A 17054-nucleotide genomic window follows, 5' to 3' on the forward strand; every position below is an offset into this window, starting at 1 on the left:
AACGATATACTCGGTTGAGCAGTGAAAGAAAGCATGCCTGCATTTCGCGACAAAGGAAACATCGCATAATACGATGTCGTTCATTTTTGTGGATGTAATTGGATGATGTTTGCCACGTTGTAAATGAATCTTTTGTCAATGTCACGCTGTTTTCATTATAAGGATTTCTGTTCTCTTTGCATATTTTTGCATAAAATATGTATATTATATTATTATTATATTATACTATATCATAATATATTATGTTATATTACATTATATTACATTATATTATATTATAGAATATTGTATTATATTAATAAAAATATTTTATGAATTAGATATTTTATTAATTTTGCTTGCTAATAGATTGCTCCTTGACTTATTATAACGAATCAGGTTCGGATTGAAGCTTTTTTATTTAGTAAACATTACCATCATACGTTTCGAATAACTTAAAATAAAAGACTTCTTTAATGTTTAAGCTTTCATGGAAATGTATCCCTACAATGAGTTTAGAACACTTCCACAATTGAAATTCGTAAAAATTTGAAAAATGCATTTTCGTTTACAAATTAAAAGTGACTTTCAATTTCAAATATAACATTTTGTTTTTCTAAAATTAATTTCAGTTATTCGATTTCTCTGAATTTGGTCACCAGCCAAAAATATTGCCATTCTTAGAAACCATCGGCAATTTTTAAACATAATAATATATAGATATGAAACTGGGTCTATAAATAATAAAAATGTAAAAAGTATAATACAAATCGTCAGATTATTTTACCGGGGAATGTATGCAAAAAGAATTTATTTAAAAAATACAAATAACAACGTTTAACATAATATCAGATCGTATCGTCATATAATAGTATAACACACTAGCAAACCAAATTCACTCAGAATATCGAATTCACATTGAATAAATGCATGAATCGAATTCCTAGCATAAATGATAAATGATGCTATTTATTTTATAGGATACAAAAGAAATGTTCAAATATAACAAAAAAATGTATATAAATATACGCAACGAATATACAAATAATAAATGTATACAAAATATAAGCTATGAAAATTAAAATTTTTGCATTGAACATTTTCTACTGTCTTTAACTGAAACAGAAATATTTGGCAATTTTGTTTCCCGTGACTAATCAGTATCGTGTCTCCTCATCTGTCCAAACAGGTAGCTTTAAGCTGGACAGGAACGCTTTCATGGGTTGGTTACGACGAATTGTATCCAAGGGGAATATAATGCACCCCTCTCGCGATTCCTCCACTATTATTAAACGTTTCTCCCTTTTCTCTTTTAATTTCGTTCTCCTAATCCGATTGCGGCCGGTTTTTACCATGATGATGTACACTGCTGGCGGAAACTTTCCGACCAGTTACCCTTTTTTTAGAAACCCAGTTTAATATACGAGAATTAGTTGCATGGAAGCAACGTATTCGTTATCCGTTTTCTTTTTCTGCCGCTTCTCTCCTCTTTCAGGTCTGTTTACATTATCCGCGAGGTCCGCAGTTACTTTTGAATTCACCCGGACCGACAAAACCAGAGAAATTATTCAACATTTAGGAGATGATATTTGAACACTATTTTCGACGATCTGATTGTGCACTATATAGAGTAGCTATTTCAATCTATATGCTTTGATTATCCGGAACCTTTATTTCAAAAATTCATAAAAGATTTTGAACAAATTTCAAGGAAACAAATGTTCATAGTTTAAAGTGTTCTCAGTAACATTCTATGACACCGTTTAAGCGTAACAACGATTCTTTGTCGACTCAAGGGCGAGATTTCTCCTTGACACTTACATTGTTATAGATTTCTCAACGAGTGTGATTTTCCCATGAAAATGCGCAATCTCGTTTAATAATGGATAACAATAGAACGTTTAGAACGTTCAATTTTCGCGAGGGCCGCATTCGATGTTCCGGAGGTGAAGAATAAGGAGGAAACAGTATCTTCGGCTAAACGACCGGAATAATCCCGTTCAAGTGCGTATCACTAAGGACCATACAAAATCGTGGAATACGCGGCCGATTTCAGAGGATGTATCCCGTATTTTATGCATCCCATATCCCGTAAGTAGTAAAACGGATAACGGGTTGCATTGTGCATAATATCGTCACAATATTATCCATCGCGTACAGTAAAGCGAACACTAAAGTTTGCCGTTTAACAGCAATACTGTCGAACACATATTTTTCTCTTCGATAAACAATACACCTACATATAAAACACATTCTCCTCGGTCAATCTTGCTTTCCGAGAAATTTTATTTCTAATAAAAAATATAATGATGAACAATTTACGCTTTCACTGTAAACGGAATTAGAATAGTTTCTGAAAAATATTATTTTGCGATGTTTCTCAATTGAAATTATTTATGTGAGCTATTTTGAAAATTGTTTAAATTCATTTAATAGAAAATTAAAAAAAGCGTTCAAAAATAAGAAGGTAATGTAGAATTGTAACTATTATAATCATTAATTTGATTTTTTTGAAAAATTGACTTAAGTCACCTTCGAAATAAACTGTTTATATATTCTTGCATTATTGGAAAAAGCTACATGTACTTAATAAATGTTTAATTTAATAAATAATTTATCTCCGAATATTTTATAATTTATTTTAATAACTGTGCGACTGACAATAAAACAAAACCTAACAATACTATATGTATAATAGTGCTGGTTGAGAACCATTGGTTTAGGAGAATATCAAGCGAACAGTGATGTTGAGGATCACTGGCGGTATCTCGCGTCTTACGGAACTTTTTCTTTATAACTCTATCAAAAACAAAACCGGTATTATGGCTTTCTTTGAAGTCTTTCACACGAAAAAGAGTCTACTTTATCGTGTAATATACGTATTTGGAATTTGTCTCAGATTATGATATCTCGAAATAAACCTTACAGTATCCGAGAGATCGTTGCTTGACAAATTCCTCGATTCTATTAAATATCGTTTGAACTTTATTTACACTTGGTTTAAACTATGTATTCAATATTATTAAAATAAATATAATCCCATTAAAAGGAATCTACGGTATCATTTTCAGTAAGGAACATTTACGTATTTTCTACAGTTAACATTTAAAAAGAAACGTGTAAAGGATAAAACAAAAATTGAATTATTCCAGCCAAATTGAAAAGAGTCATCGAATAGCAATTATTTTTTCAACTAAAATATTTTTGAGTGCACATATTTATAACAACCGAAAATTTATTTCTGTTGCTGACACAGTTATCAATGAGTAAAATTGTATTTCAACTGCAAATAATGTTTACAGATGGCGAAAATATTTAGGTTAAATAGAATTCGCATTACATGTGTTTCGTTTCGTTAATTTCAACATTGTTTTGCTGCCGATTTGCAGAATTTTATCACTCTGGTTGAATTCAAAATTCAAATCGATATAAATTATGACCAGCTACGGAAATACAATTTCTCTCATCAAGAACTATTATGAATGATCGAAATGTACCTTTTTCATCGATACCTATTACAAACGATCGAAATAGAATTTCACTCATCAATAGTGATTGTCTGAAACGAACCAGATCGTCGGTCACTTACAATTATTATGTTTAATTAGAAAGTTCAATTTTTTAAACATACAGTGTTTTTAAAAATCTTCTTGGAACTTTACGATCAATATTTTCAATTTAAATAGTGAACACGTTTCAATTACTCACTTCTTTCACAGAAACTTTTATTGTACTTATTATTTTTGATCTCTAATTAAAGCTTGTTGCGCAATATAATTATAATATATACGAGAAAGCTGTGAAGATTCGAATAATTGAATATCCTAATGCTTCGCACAGCAGAAGGATGCCGCATTGCATATTCCTTGATTCTAGATCTTAACTAGAACAATACAATTTCCCCGTTCGTGGAGGAAAGCAAGCTTTTCGCATAATTATTGAATGGCGCCTAGCATTTTAATAGGGCAATCGAGATTCGCGTTGCATGGTTAGCGCTGAAAGTACACCAGCCATTTCCAGATTCCCTGAGCACTACCGTCTATGTTTATCTATTAGAGTAAACTATGTCTCAAGCATGCAATCTCTGACCTTATTGCAATCGCATGTTCTAAAGGATTACACGCAGCTATATTTAAAGTATAATTAAAGTGCTGATTCTTATTGTAGAAGAAACTGAGCTATTCTGGAAATAAATAGTAAAATTTGGAAAACGGTAAAAGTGTAATACTATATGCTCGTACCATTTAAAAATTAATTCGATGCCTTTCCACTTGATTAGTGACAAATATAATTTAAGAAACATTCCTCCATTTGTTCGAGATATTTAACATTTTCTTTTGAAGATTGGAACAAAGTCAATAAAAGGAATATTTAATTAAATATCTCAAGGAATGTATAACCTTTTGGAAGTATACAATAAATTTATTTAAAAAATACGTACGTGTTAATTAATGCTTAATAGTTGATAATAAATATATTCTTAACATACGCACTACAAATATAATGTACTATAGTATAATAACGACACAATATATTTAATACATGATATTTGTTATATGGAACATCTAATAAATAATGGAATGTAAATATTAAGATTCACCGTTAGAGTAATTCTCAAAACTGTAATCTCACATTACACAAAATTCGATCTTTTAAAATTTCTTCGCGTACAGCGTAACCAATCTCGGTAAAAAGTGTATGTTTTTTCCGTTACGGAATCTGGTGAAGTATACAGGTTTCCACTTTCAAAGGAAAATTAGAAAAAATCACTTGTTACCGCTATTTTACTATTGCATTATCGTTTGTGTTGCTTCCACTTTGTCGTGTTTCGTATTTGCTGATCGTTATTACTTTATCATTTATAAGATCAAGGACTTGTTCGGCGAGAACACATTGTCCTCGTTGTGCCCATTTTAACGTGATTAAGGTAAAACGAATCTCGAATGTGAGACGGAAACAATGAAGCGATAGACAATCGCATAATCCGCCTATTCAAGTAGGGAGACACTTAATGCAGCCAGACAGCCCGATAAACACGTGACCGCATAGTACCACTTGCGCTCGGAGTATTTTAGACTAACTTATGTAACGTTTATACAAACCGTTCGTTATGTAGAGTGTCTCCGTAACACAATCGGATAAATAATGAATCTATTAGGTCGTCCCATAAGTACACCGTGGATCTTCGTGTAAATTGAAATGTTTACAAATACAATGAAGAAAATAGAATTGCAATAGTAAACTGTTTTTTCTATCAAATATAAAAACCTCTGTACTTTGGATATTTTATACATTTTTTCGTGTCATGCGCATTCTGTGTAACTATGCATTTAGAAATTGTTCATAATTGCATAAAAACCCGCAGTTTATCTATAAGTTTCTTTAGTGATAAATATTTAGTGTAGGAAATATTTTGAAGGGTTTTGGTCATAAAACAATTTTACAACATAAAGCATAAAGTATTGTGTATCCGTTATGTATTAATGAAACGAAAGAAACTTTTGAGATATGTAAAAGTAAGTTAAAAGTATGGAATCAAAGTTTCTTATAGAATTTTTTCTAACTATAAGTTATGTTTATAAGAAGTGGAAATGGTAAGACAAGGGCAGACACGTTAGCTGATTTCCAGCATTACATTCGATAGATTTTTAAACGTGATTATATTAAAGACAAAGTATCACATGAAATAATTTTGTTTTATATTTTGTATTTATTGTTAGCTTTTCATATAGAATAATTTCTATCTAGGTTGAACTACAATTTTGGAAACATAATATATTATTCTGTTACGCTGTTACAATGGTAACTCCATATAACGCTGAGATAGTAATTCAATACAATGTTGAAATAATAATTCAGAACTATGTCGCAATAACAATAATTATTTTGACAAATAAATCAAATTTTATGTTTTAAGGAAAATATAAGAAGTCACAGTGAGTTACATATTTAATAATAAAAATAATGAAGATATTTGCAGTTTCTGAATTGTAACGCGTAGAATAAGTAACAGCGATCAGTGATATGTAATTTCAATGACTTTCGGTGGTTCTATAAAGTTATGTAAAATATTCATTAAATAAAGTTAGCGTAGAATGTTGTTACGTTCATATTTCAAGTTCCAATAAATTGTTTATGAAGCATAGAGAAACCTTCTCATTTCCATCAAAAAATATTTATTTCCCATGTGTTTATTATTGGGTTCCAGAAACCCAGGAGAAAGTAAATAAATTAAAATCAATGATTCAACTGAAAGTGTTTACTGTAATAATGATACCCATATCAGAAACAATAAATTATTTTGCGATTCCAATTTCTCAGTAGAAATACACATACTTCTATGCGCATCAATTGATATATCTGTCACAGTGTATAAAAACGCATTATGCAGTGAAAAACGAGTTCAAACGCGACCACCCTCTTCAGTGATGCCCGTAGCCTTGAAACCCGACAGTGAAATCGACGGACACGATATATCGCGAGATAATTCGAGTCAGGATGCAACAGAAAAATCAGCGGACGTGTCGTAAAAACGTCGAAAAGTGAAATCGACGAACAGCGGTGAATTAGCGGCGAGAGGGGCGGAGGGGGTTGGGGGATGTCGCGGAAAGAAAAACCGTCGGAAAAGTCTGGAGGGTTTCGTCGGCCGACTGGAAGTTTAACGAACTCGAACAAAGAGAAGGGGCCTCCGGAACGAGGGAAAAGGATTGACGAATGGGGTGCTAGCGTTCGCTGCTCTACCATCGGGGTGGAGCGCCGGTGTACACGTATACACTCTCCCCTTCTCTTTCTCCCTTTCTCTCACTCACTCGCCTCTCTCTCTTCCTCTATCTCTCTCTCTATCTCTTTCTCACTCTATCTTTCTCTCTATGTTTCTCTCTCTCTCTTCCGCCATCGAGCTACGCCAGCAACCCCGTGTATTACGAGCGAGCCACCCCCATAACACTATCCCCTTGGTGCTGTATCGATCCATTCGCCATGCCGGAATCGAGCCCCTCCAGCGTGCCTGGAAAGTTCGGTACGCCGGGCGACCCGGTGAAAGCGAACAAAGAAAACCCGCCGAATCTTCAACTGTTTCTCGCTTTGTTTCGCTATCATGTCCAGCTACCCTTCCTCTCACTTTTATCTCTTCCTCCCTCGCTGTAAGTCTCCCTCTGTTTCTCTTTTTTTTCTTGTTCCTTCGTTTTCCCGTTCCTTTTTTAGTTTCTGGTTTTGTAGGAGAGACCACGTGGCGGCGAAGGTATCGCTTTTGTCTTTTCATGGTGTGTTTCCTTCTTTTTCTGTTTTCCTGCTTTTTTTTTGTCTCGATCTTTCTTTGTTTTTGTCTTTTTTCTGTGTTTCTTTCTTTTCCTGCCTGTTTCTTTCTTTTTCTGTCTCTTCTTCCCTTTTTTCTTCCTCTTTCCGTCTCTTTTTCTGTACCTTTTTGTGCCTTTCTGGTCCTTCCTCTCAATTTCTCCCTCTTTCCGTCTCATTTTCTCTGTTCCCTCTATTTCTCTCTTTCCCTTTCATTATAACTCTCTATGTTTTTCCTTTTCTCCCTTATTCTAACACTCTCTATTTCTCTGTTTCTCTTTGTCTCTATGTTTTCCTCTCTTTTGACTTTCCGGTTTAGTCGGAAAGACTACGTGGCAGCGAAGATATTACCTTTGCCTTTCCGTGGTGCGTTTCTCTCTCGCTATATTCCTTTCTTTCTGACTCTAACTCTTTGTCTGTTCCTCCCTGTCTCTCTGTTTTTCTCTTTTTTGAGCTCCCGGTTTCGTTGAAGGAACCACGCGGTGATGAAGACATCACGTTTGCCTCTTCATGATGCATCTCTTGTTTTTTTCTCTATTTCTCTCTGGCTTCCTCTCTTTCTCTTTTTTTTCTGTCTCTTTTACTCTCTCTTTCTATAACTCTATTTCTGCTTATTTCACTCCTTCTCTTTGTGACCACTGCATACTTTTCTGTTCCGAGCTGTCAAAAGTTGCAAAGATGTTATATTTATCTCTTCATCATGGCTTATTCTCTACCAACTTATCTTCATCTTTTTCTCTCTCAATCCAACTTTTTCTCTCTCTATTTCTATGTTTCGCCTTCTTTGTCTATTTTTCTCTTTTCCAACCTTCCGGTTTCGTCGAGGAGAATACGCGGTGTCAAGGATGTCACGTTTGTCTTTTCACGATACGCGGCTAATCCCCTCTTCTTTGCGGACTCTCCAGGCAATGGCAAGTGGAAAGTGATGAATCATACTGCCCCGGTGTGTCACTACACGGACTTTTCTAACTTGTTGAGTTTAATCAGATTTCGGAGGACTTCGGCTGCACGCGATCACGGGATCGTGTTTTCGAGCGAGCGAATCGTGGGGTGAAAGGATTATAGAGCGTTTAATTGATATTTACTCCTTCGAGATGAGGGTTTATTTAAAAAGTGGTCTCCATGAGCCATGGTGGTTCATGATGGTCTCCATAAAAGTCTTTTTCTTGGTTTATATTGAAAATTTAGAACACAGAAAGTGTTTGACAGTTGAGAAATCAATATTACAGAGAAACTAATGCAAGTTTTAATTTTTTCACACCTTTAACTTTTACTTTATTTGAAAACAATATTACTTCCATGGTCAGTCCTAAATTATATAATAGTTTAATTTGAGCACATACAATAATTATTTCTGATACTCTATATAACAATTATTATACACATAATTATTTCATATAACACATATGTTAGCCTTTTAATAAGTAATAACACTTTTATCAAATACACTAAATACAAAAGTAACAATAACTATAAGACACCGGAAACAAACAAGGTATAATATAAATATATCACAATAACAAATTGTTACCTCAATAATAAATAAAGTACAGTCTATTAAATACGTCGACATATATCGATTTGTATATACTTTTCTAACAACATATAAGTACATATCATTTAATATTATTTCCAATACCATTTGTCTTTGTCATGAGAGAATGAGTATTATTATATAAGACGCTCAGAATTCCAGTGGCAGTCAACCTGTTAAACCGTGTCTAGGCCTAGCGAATGAGCACGAACATACATACCTGATAGGACACGTATACACCGAATTTGGCGCACGAACGAACTTAAACAAACTCTGGAAAATGCGATCCACCGCTTGCCGCCTACATCAAAGGAAAATATTCGTCGCGTTCGTACGTATTCATACGATGTAAACAGAACAGGTGAACACACTGCGATGCTCGGGTAAACAGTTTACGGATTCTTCGGTTAACACGTTAAGCGCCGTGTCGAATCATCGATGACGTATGGTAAACTCTTCGTTCAAGGCTCGTCAGTTATCGATGGCTATACTGCGGATTTTTATGGATTTATGAATGTGAATATTTCAAAACACAAAACTGTACAGAATGCACGCTATGTATAAAAATATATAAAGCCTCCAAACTGTAGATTGTAGATTTTGTACTATTTGCTATGAAAAACCATATTCTAGTATAATTACTTTTTCTCTGAAAAAAAAACTTCTCCGCTGGTTGATTTATTTATTCATTTATTTATTATTATTTACAGGACAAAATACACTCTTTGTATACAAACGTAAAAAGAATACACACGAATTGAAAAACGAAAAGAGAAATAAAAAATAGAAGTATATAAATATAAAACATGAAAAAATTAGTATACCTAAAATGACAATAAAGCAAAATGGAAAGGAAAAAGTAATGAAAGAAATAAAAGAATAAAAGATGTAACCAGAAAGATACATATAAGATATACATATGTACACAATTATAGTCGATGAATTTTTATTATAATTGATAATGTCTTAACACTTTTATCCAGTCCTCGGCAAGGACAAATTATCAGGTGGACAAAGAGCGAACATGAAGGAATCGTTTGTTCGTTAGGTGTGGATTCTGCTTAAAACGTAGCCGAGGTTCGCACAGTCAAGCTCGCGCTTTGTTGCACGCGACAAATGAATCTTTTTGCGGCGCCGACTACCGGTAACGTATTTACCAGCTGCCATTATGCAGTCGGAATTGTTTTATCAGCGTACAATTAGTATAGAGCTCACTACATATTGTTTACCTGAGAACACTGTATTGTTTGTAGCAATGTCGGCATTGTCCGAATAATATTTGACTTGAATAACAAAACGAGTAAATAATTAATTGTTATTCGGTCTTTTGTTATTCAAGTTATTGAATAATGAATATTTTAATTATTCGTTAATCGCAAATAACAATCGTATTGAATTTATTTGTTATTCTTTATTCCTTATTTTGAATTACCTTCGCCCAACGCTGGTCTATAGAATTATACATTCGATAACTCGAAGTATCAGATATAAACAAAATAATCTGTTAAGAAATATAAGACAAACAGCAATCGCTACTATTAGCTCGCACTGCCGTCAAATATTAGTTAATTTCAGAGATGTATTTGCGTCAGTTCACAATTATCTGTTAAACATCAAAACGTCAAATAGTTTGCATTATTACGTACTGCTTATTCATGCTCGATCCACAGTTGTTTCATTATGTTTGCACTTCTTGTGTTCTAACATGTGTATCTGTTGTGTTAGTTTTGCGTTATATTAGTGTTTGTTCTGTTTTGTTCGTTTATATGAACATGTGAAATTGCGTCTGATAAATATGGTTACGAAGAAAATCGTAAGGAAGAGTTTAAAAGACACTTGCAATAGACAATTTAGAAAAATTGAGAATAGTCTAGAAAAATCGAGAAAGCTTTTGGAAAATTCCAGAGAATTCTGGGAAGGTTTAGAAGAAATTTGAGAAATCTGGAAAAGTCTGAGGAAGTCTGGAATAACATACAAAAGATTATGAAGAACTGTAGAAGTCTAGGGAACCGTAGAAAAGTTTGAAAAAGATCGGAACAGTCTAGATAAACCTGGAAACACCTGGAGAAAATTTTAAGAGTCTGGAAAAGCGTGGAATAGTCTAGAAAAGCTTAGAAAATTCTAGAAAAGTCTGGAAAGATTTGAGAAAGTTACAGAACGTCTGCGAAATTTTAGGAAAGTTTGAAAAAGTTCGCATCTTGCCTTACAAATGCAAAAATACATATGTAATTGAGAAATTAAAGGTGGCACACGTGTGTTAGTTTCTTGACTGGGACTGTACGTCTGGTATGGTCTCCCCTGATAAGTAAACGGATTTATCTTCTTGATAAGTTCAACTGTCCAGGTATCAAATGTTATTTAAAGATATCTTAGATATCTCGCTCTCTGTTTTATGTAACCACTATATCGTAGTACTCTTGCGGAGGTCAGTAAATTTTTTGTGTACTGAGTGAGTGATAAGTCAATTCGAAATTCCCATTAAGGCAAGGATGATCAATTCGAATAACTTCTCAGGGAGACATCTGACAAAGGTAAGATCGCTAACTGAAAAATGAATGATATTATGTAACTTTTGGAATACGTGGGTGTTTAAGAAAAACAGTTATTGCTGTTTACAATTACTTAAACTGTCGACTTATGATTTCAGTTTAAAAAATGTATTATACAAAAGATTACGAATATTATTGTTCATAAATTTTTCCAAATATTATGAATCATTGATAAATATTTTTCCCCGTGACGTGTATACTCGTCACAAAACAAAAAGTTGCCATCTTTTTACAAGTATACTGGACGTAAACATCTAAAGGGTTAAAAATGATACCCTCGTGAATGTATCGATGTCCATTTTTACATGGTATTGAGGTAACGAAGGGGTATTGTGTCCCCTGAAGACTCAACGAAGCTTCGTAAACGAGAAACTTTCAGTTCGTAATCGTATCAGCGATTACCATCGGTCGTACGAACTTTCCGTGCCGGTTTTAGATCGTCGCTGCTGGAATATCGCATCTTCTGCTTTTTGCACCTTCTCTACGACACCTGATATCATCTGGAAGATAGTTCTTTCATTTGAAGTTTCTCTTTAGCTTTATAAGGTTCATAAAATTCGAATCAATATTCGCACACGAAAAGAATGACAGTGGCGGCCATACTTTTGGTATTTTAAAAACGTGTCGCAGAACTTTTAAAGAAGATTAAAATTAAATTCCGCTTCGTTAATGACCCCTTCCTTATAAATTTAATATGTAATATAACATATAAAATAAAATAAAGTTATATTTAATATAATACCTGGTATCTGGACAATTCAGCAATTCCAGTGAGCATCGTGACGGGTCATGTTTGACCCATGTGCACCCTTCTTTTATTAGTTTACCATTGATAAGAATCTTTTGCGTGTAATAATTTATACTGTAAAATCTAACATTTATTTTGTAGGATGTAAATAAACTAGGAAATATGGGTAAATTCAAGTAAGCTATAAATAAAAAGTGTGTATTTTATCCATTGTTCCATATATGTAGGTATATAGTATATGGATTAGATTTTAATCTAATTTAATGAAAACGTAGAATCTGTGTAATTTTCATGTGTCAAACGAATGACTGTTCATAAAATGTAATATGTATAATTTTTTGCTGCACGATATTGTTTTCTTTTAAATTCTTGAACATTGATAATTTGGGATTGACTGTACTTACATGATTGTCACTGCAAGTGTCAGGATTGTTAGATACGTTTTGCAATGTCATATAAGAAACACTGCTTCTAATTGCAAGTTATCTAATGATCTGACTTGTCGAACTGAGGTTGTTGATCGTTCGCTTGATATTTTACCGTAGACACATCATTGTAAATTGTCTCTCGTCAGAGCGTGAAGACATTCGATTAATTAAACGCGAAGATTAATGACCCCCGGTCGAGAAAATTCGTAATTTATAATATGCCGTCAATAATCTCCAAATGTTAAACGTTTTTCATACACTAAAAGATTTTTAAACGTTGTCACTTTTATATATTTATATTATCTGTAATGAGATTTAGCAATTGCGTTTTCACCTTTAAAACAGAGGCCGAATGGAACTCTGAACTGAATAAATAGAAATATAAAAGTTAAGCATCTTTTTTTAATTAGCATTAATTAAGGAATCGAAAGCAGAGCACATACAAAAACGAAAGTATATTGTGATTTTTATGTAACAGAACTTTGCTGAATGGTTTAAGGTTTCAATTCGAATTTTATGCACCACGCAATATTTCCAGGAAACCTATTTGTTACAGGAACATTCCCTTAAGTGTTTTTTGCTTTCGAAAAAAGGATAATAGTATCTTATTCGCATAAACATATGGAATTACAGTTTCGATAAACACACTGTATTTTATAATAATTATAGTCATTTTATTATTATAGTATTATACTCATAAAATTACAGTTATTTTATAACTATTTAATCGTCTCATATATAAGGTATGTTTTCAATACTTCTTCCAGGTTTCAAAATTGAGATATTTATTATTACTGTTCTATTTATTATTATCAGTTAGTTTGTTATTATTATTTATTATTATAGTTAATGAAATAAAGTATATCTTATATTTAAAAAATTTGGTTTATCTGAATGTTTCAAAATAGAAGAAGCATTAAAGAATGTATTATTTACGGGATGACTCGGTAATTGAAAATTCGAACAGATTCATTCGATGCCTGGTTTAAAGCACCTTCCTGTTCCTTTTCCCTTGAAATCTGACTTGGATATTGCTAGGAGGACGAAACTTTTTTCCTGTAATATATTTACGTGCATGTACGTGTGTACGTGTACCTTTTTTATTACGTATTTTCCGTCCAGAATCTGCGACATTGATCCGTTATCCCGAAAAGCGGATTTCCGTAGATGGATTTCGAGGATGGCTGGAGTTGGCAAATAAAAGTTCGGATGGAAGGGAAAAGTCTTAAGTCCCGTGAGCGTTCCCTTTGAAGTCGGGCGAACGTTGTTGAACCAATGCCTCTTTTTAATTAGGTTGAGCCAGGCATCGTTCTTTCATCCTCAAACAACCAATATTTTCGTTCATTCGAATTTATCACAGCGTTGCCAACATTTTCGACATCATACTTAAATGAAAGAAATTTAATTTCAAATTATGCAGACTCGTTGCTGCCTTAAAAACGTGGGACGAAATAAACAGTAAATAATCGTTACGCTTCTCGGTAATTTCTTAATTTTTATTTGTAGCAAATACACCGCTGAAAGTAAATCAGAATTATTCGAACATGTAAACCTCATTTAAAATGAAAATAATAAGTAAAATATTTGATATAATGTTTCGGTTCTGTTTCCAGAACAATCGTTTAAATCTATGTACAGTGGTGTGTTACCTTGGATAATTTTAATTAAACTTCAAGCAACAACTGATTTTCTTATTTTCTGCCTTGTTTACAGAAAGAGTGATCAACGAAATAATATAATCGAGGGGTTTTGGTTCAAGAAATTTTAGAATTGCTTATTCTTGCTGATACTGTTCTTTGAGAAAAGATCAGTAACCGATTTTTGTTGAAAACAATTATTCTACTATTGTCAAAGATAATAAGAAAGTGTAATAATGCAAGAAATCGTTCCTTGTAATTAGGTAATGATTTAATATAAACAGTTTAATTGTTTTATCTTGCAGGAATAATATCATTCATTTTTTCTTGATAATAAAATATCAATAATTGTTGCATAATTCACACGAAATAATTTATTCCTGGTATTTGAAAAAAAATTCGAATAATTCTCGCTACAGTATAAGCAAAGGAAATGACAAATCGTCATAAATGATCCTTTAGGTCATGAAGAAGTGACAATAAAATTGACTGCCAACTTCCAGCGAGAAACAAGAACGAAACAAAGCTTCAAAAAAATACAGACACCCGACTACACGACTTCGAAGTTACGTGGCGTTGCAGAGGGAGTTAAATTAGAAAAATATGAACTCGCTTAAACATCCGCGGGGTCTGCTCGTTACTTCCAATTGCTTTTTATTCTGCTGGGCGAATGAAACGTATTCGTGCCGGAGAGAACTCGGTATTTATCGAAATGCCACGGTGAAGAGTTTACGACACTTTTCCTTATTATTCATTTATTTGAGTGCATTTTAACATACATAACTAGTCCTTTCGTAATAACATCATTGTTACATAAGTGGGGTAGACGAGGTGAATCGGATCATTCTGCGTTTGATAGTGGAGAAACAGAAATATTTGAACAGTAACATGAACAGTAAAATATAGAAATATTTCAACATTAGCAATAAAAAGTAAAAGGTAGGTATATCTGAACATTGAGAATGAAATATAACAAGTAAGAATATTTCAACATTAACAATAAAAAATGAAAAGTAGAAATAATTGAACATTAAAAATAAAGAATAACAAGTAGAAAAATTTGAACGTTAAAACTGAAAAGGTCAAACTGAAAATATTCGAAAATTAACGTAAAAAATAAAATACAGAAATATTTTAACAGTACCAATAAAAAAGTAAAATACAAAAATATGTAAACATTGAGAATAAAAAGTAAAATATAGAAGTAGAAATATTTGAACATTGAACAACAAAAAATGAGAACAATCTTTTGAAATCTTTACAAACATAATTCACCATATAACAAATGTGAACTAAATCTAAAAATCAAATACGTTCCAATTCGATTCGCCCTTGCGATCCTATTCATCCGTGTCTACCTCACCATCGCACAATTTTCAGCAAAAATGATTCTCACCATTAGACACGACGAACTCACTAATTCTACCTGTAAGAAAAACTTTAGTGCGTTATGGATACTGCTGAGATCGTTCAGATTCATTATTATAACCGTTCCTTCCGCAAGAAAAACTGGGGCAGTTTATCAGGATCTGTTGAATGCTCAAAGGTGCTCCCGCAAGACAGGCGTTTAGGAGGATGTTGTTTCCTACGACGCTTTTATTCAAGAATGACCGTTCTTATTCGATAAAAACCGGAAAGTACGAGCATGGCCTCGGTCGGGGAGGAAAATAAATAGGCAAACGCGATGTTTCCCTTAAAAACCATTCCATTAGCCGGGAGAGGATTTTATTGACTGTAACACGGTCTTCTTTCTCCTTCTTTCTCTCTGTCTGTCTCTCTCTCTCTCTCTCTCTCTCTCTCTCGCTCGCTCTTTCTCTCTCTCTATCCGTCTATCTCTCCCCCTCTCACTCTTTCATCGTGTGCGCGCAAAGGCTGGCCAGCCCCGGGGGCGTCGGCAAAGTAGTTAAGGAGAGGAGGAAGAACCGAGAAGAATAATTCTGGTGAACGCCCTCACTGCCTTGACCTCCGCGACCTCTGCGCTTGCACTCGCAGGTTTGAGACCAGATTCCTTCGATGCACCGCGAACCAGTGTAGGTATATCCCTTAGGTGCATCCAGTTACTCCACATAACATACAATTTATAGATTGCTCGTGTACGCGATAATTGAATCGGTGAAATTGGAAAGTCGCGCGAATGTTAGCGAAATGTTTCGTTGAGCTTCGGGGAACGAGAGGAAACGATTTGTTTTTTTTTTTCACGTGAAACGTGAATAATTCGTGGGCTTTTCGTGACTAGTTTGAAATTTGTTTATCTTGGGTTGCGCGGTCAATTGAAGTTTGAGCGTTCTCGTTGGGAACGATTTGGTTACATTTTATTCGAATTGCGATTAGTTTCGTTGTCTCTGTATGTACTTATTTAAATATTCAGTGCGAGAGCAACGATATTCGTTTGTACGTATTTATTTGAATTGATTTAAAAAAATGTAAATGTATGGTTTCTCGTCGATGTTTATTCTAACATGGTTTTTTGGAATAGAATATTTCAAGGTGTAGTAGCTCGGGTTTTTATTGTTTCTTTACGGTACACAAGTCCTTTTATTTTGTCTATCAATTACAGTTTCCAAGGAATTAATTTATTCACCTCTACTTGCAAAAATAATTAATATGCTCGTTAATTGAGAAATATAAGAACATTTAAGAAAATACAAATTTATCAGTAGTAATGACTTTGAACACATGACATTTCCAGTTCAATATTCGCACATTGATTTCTTAATTTAATGTGCATTTCTTCATTTGAATATTTCATATAGTTTTTAAAAATCTGGTGAAGCAGTAGACATATCCTATGAAAAGAAACTAGTACAAAAACTGCGTATGCAAATGCTTGGGCAACAGTCACTGATTACTTCTGAGAATGGTAATTACTCTTCGAGACAAAAAAGA

Source organism: Nomia melanderi, chromosome 6, assembly GCF_051020985.1.
Source record: "Nomia melanderi isolate GNS246 chromosome 6, iyNomMela1, whole genome shotgun sequence".
NCBI lineage: Eukaryota > Metazoa > Arthropoda > Insecta > Hymenoptera > Halictidae > Nomia > Nomia melanderi.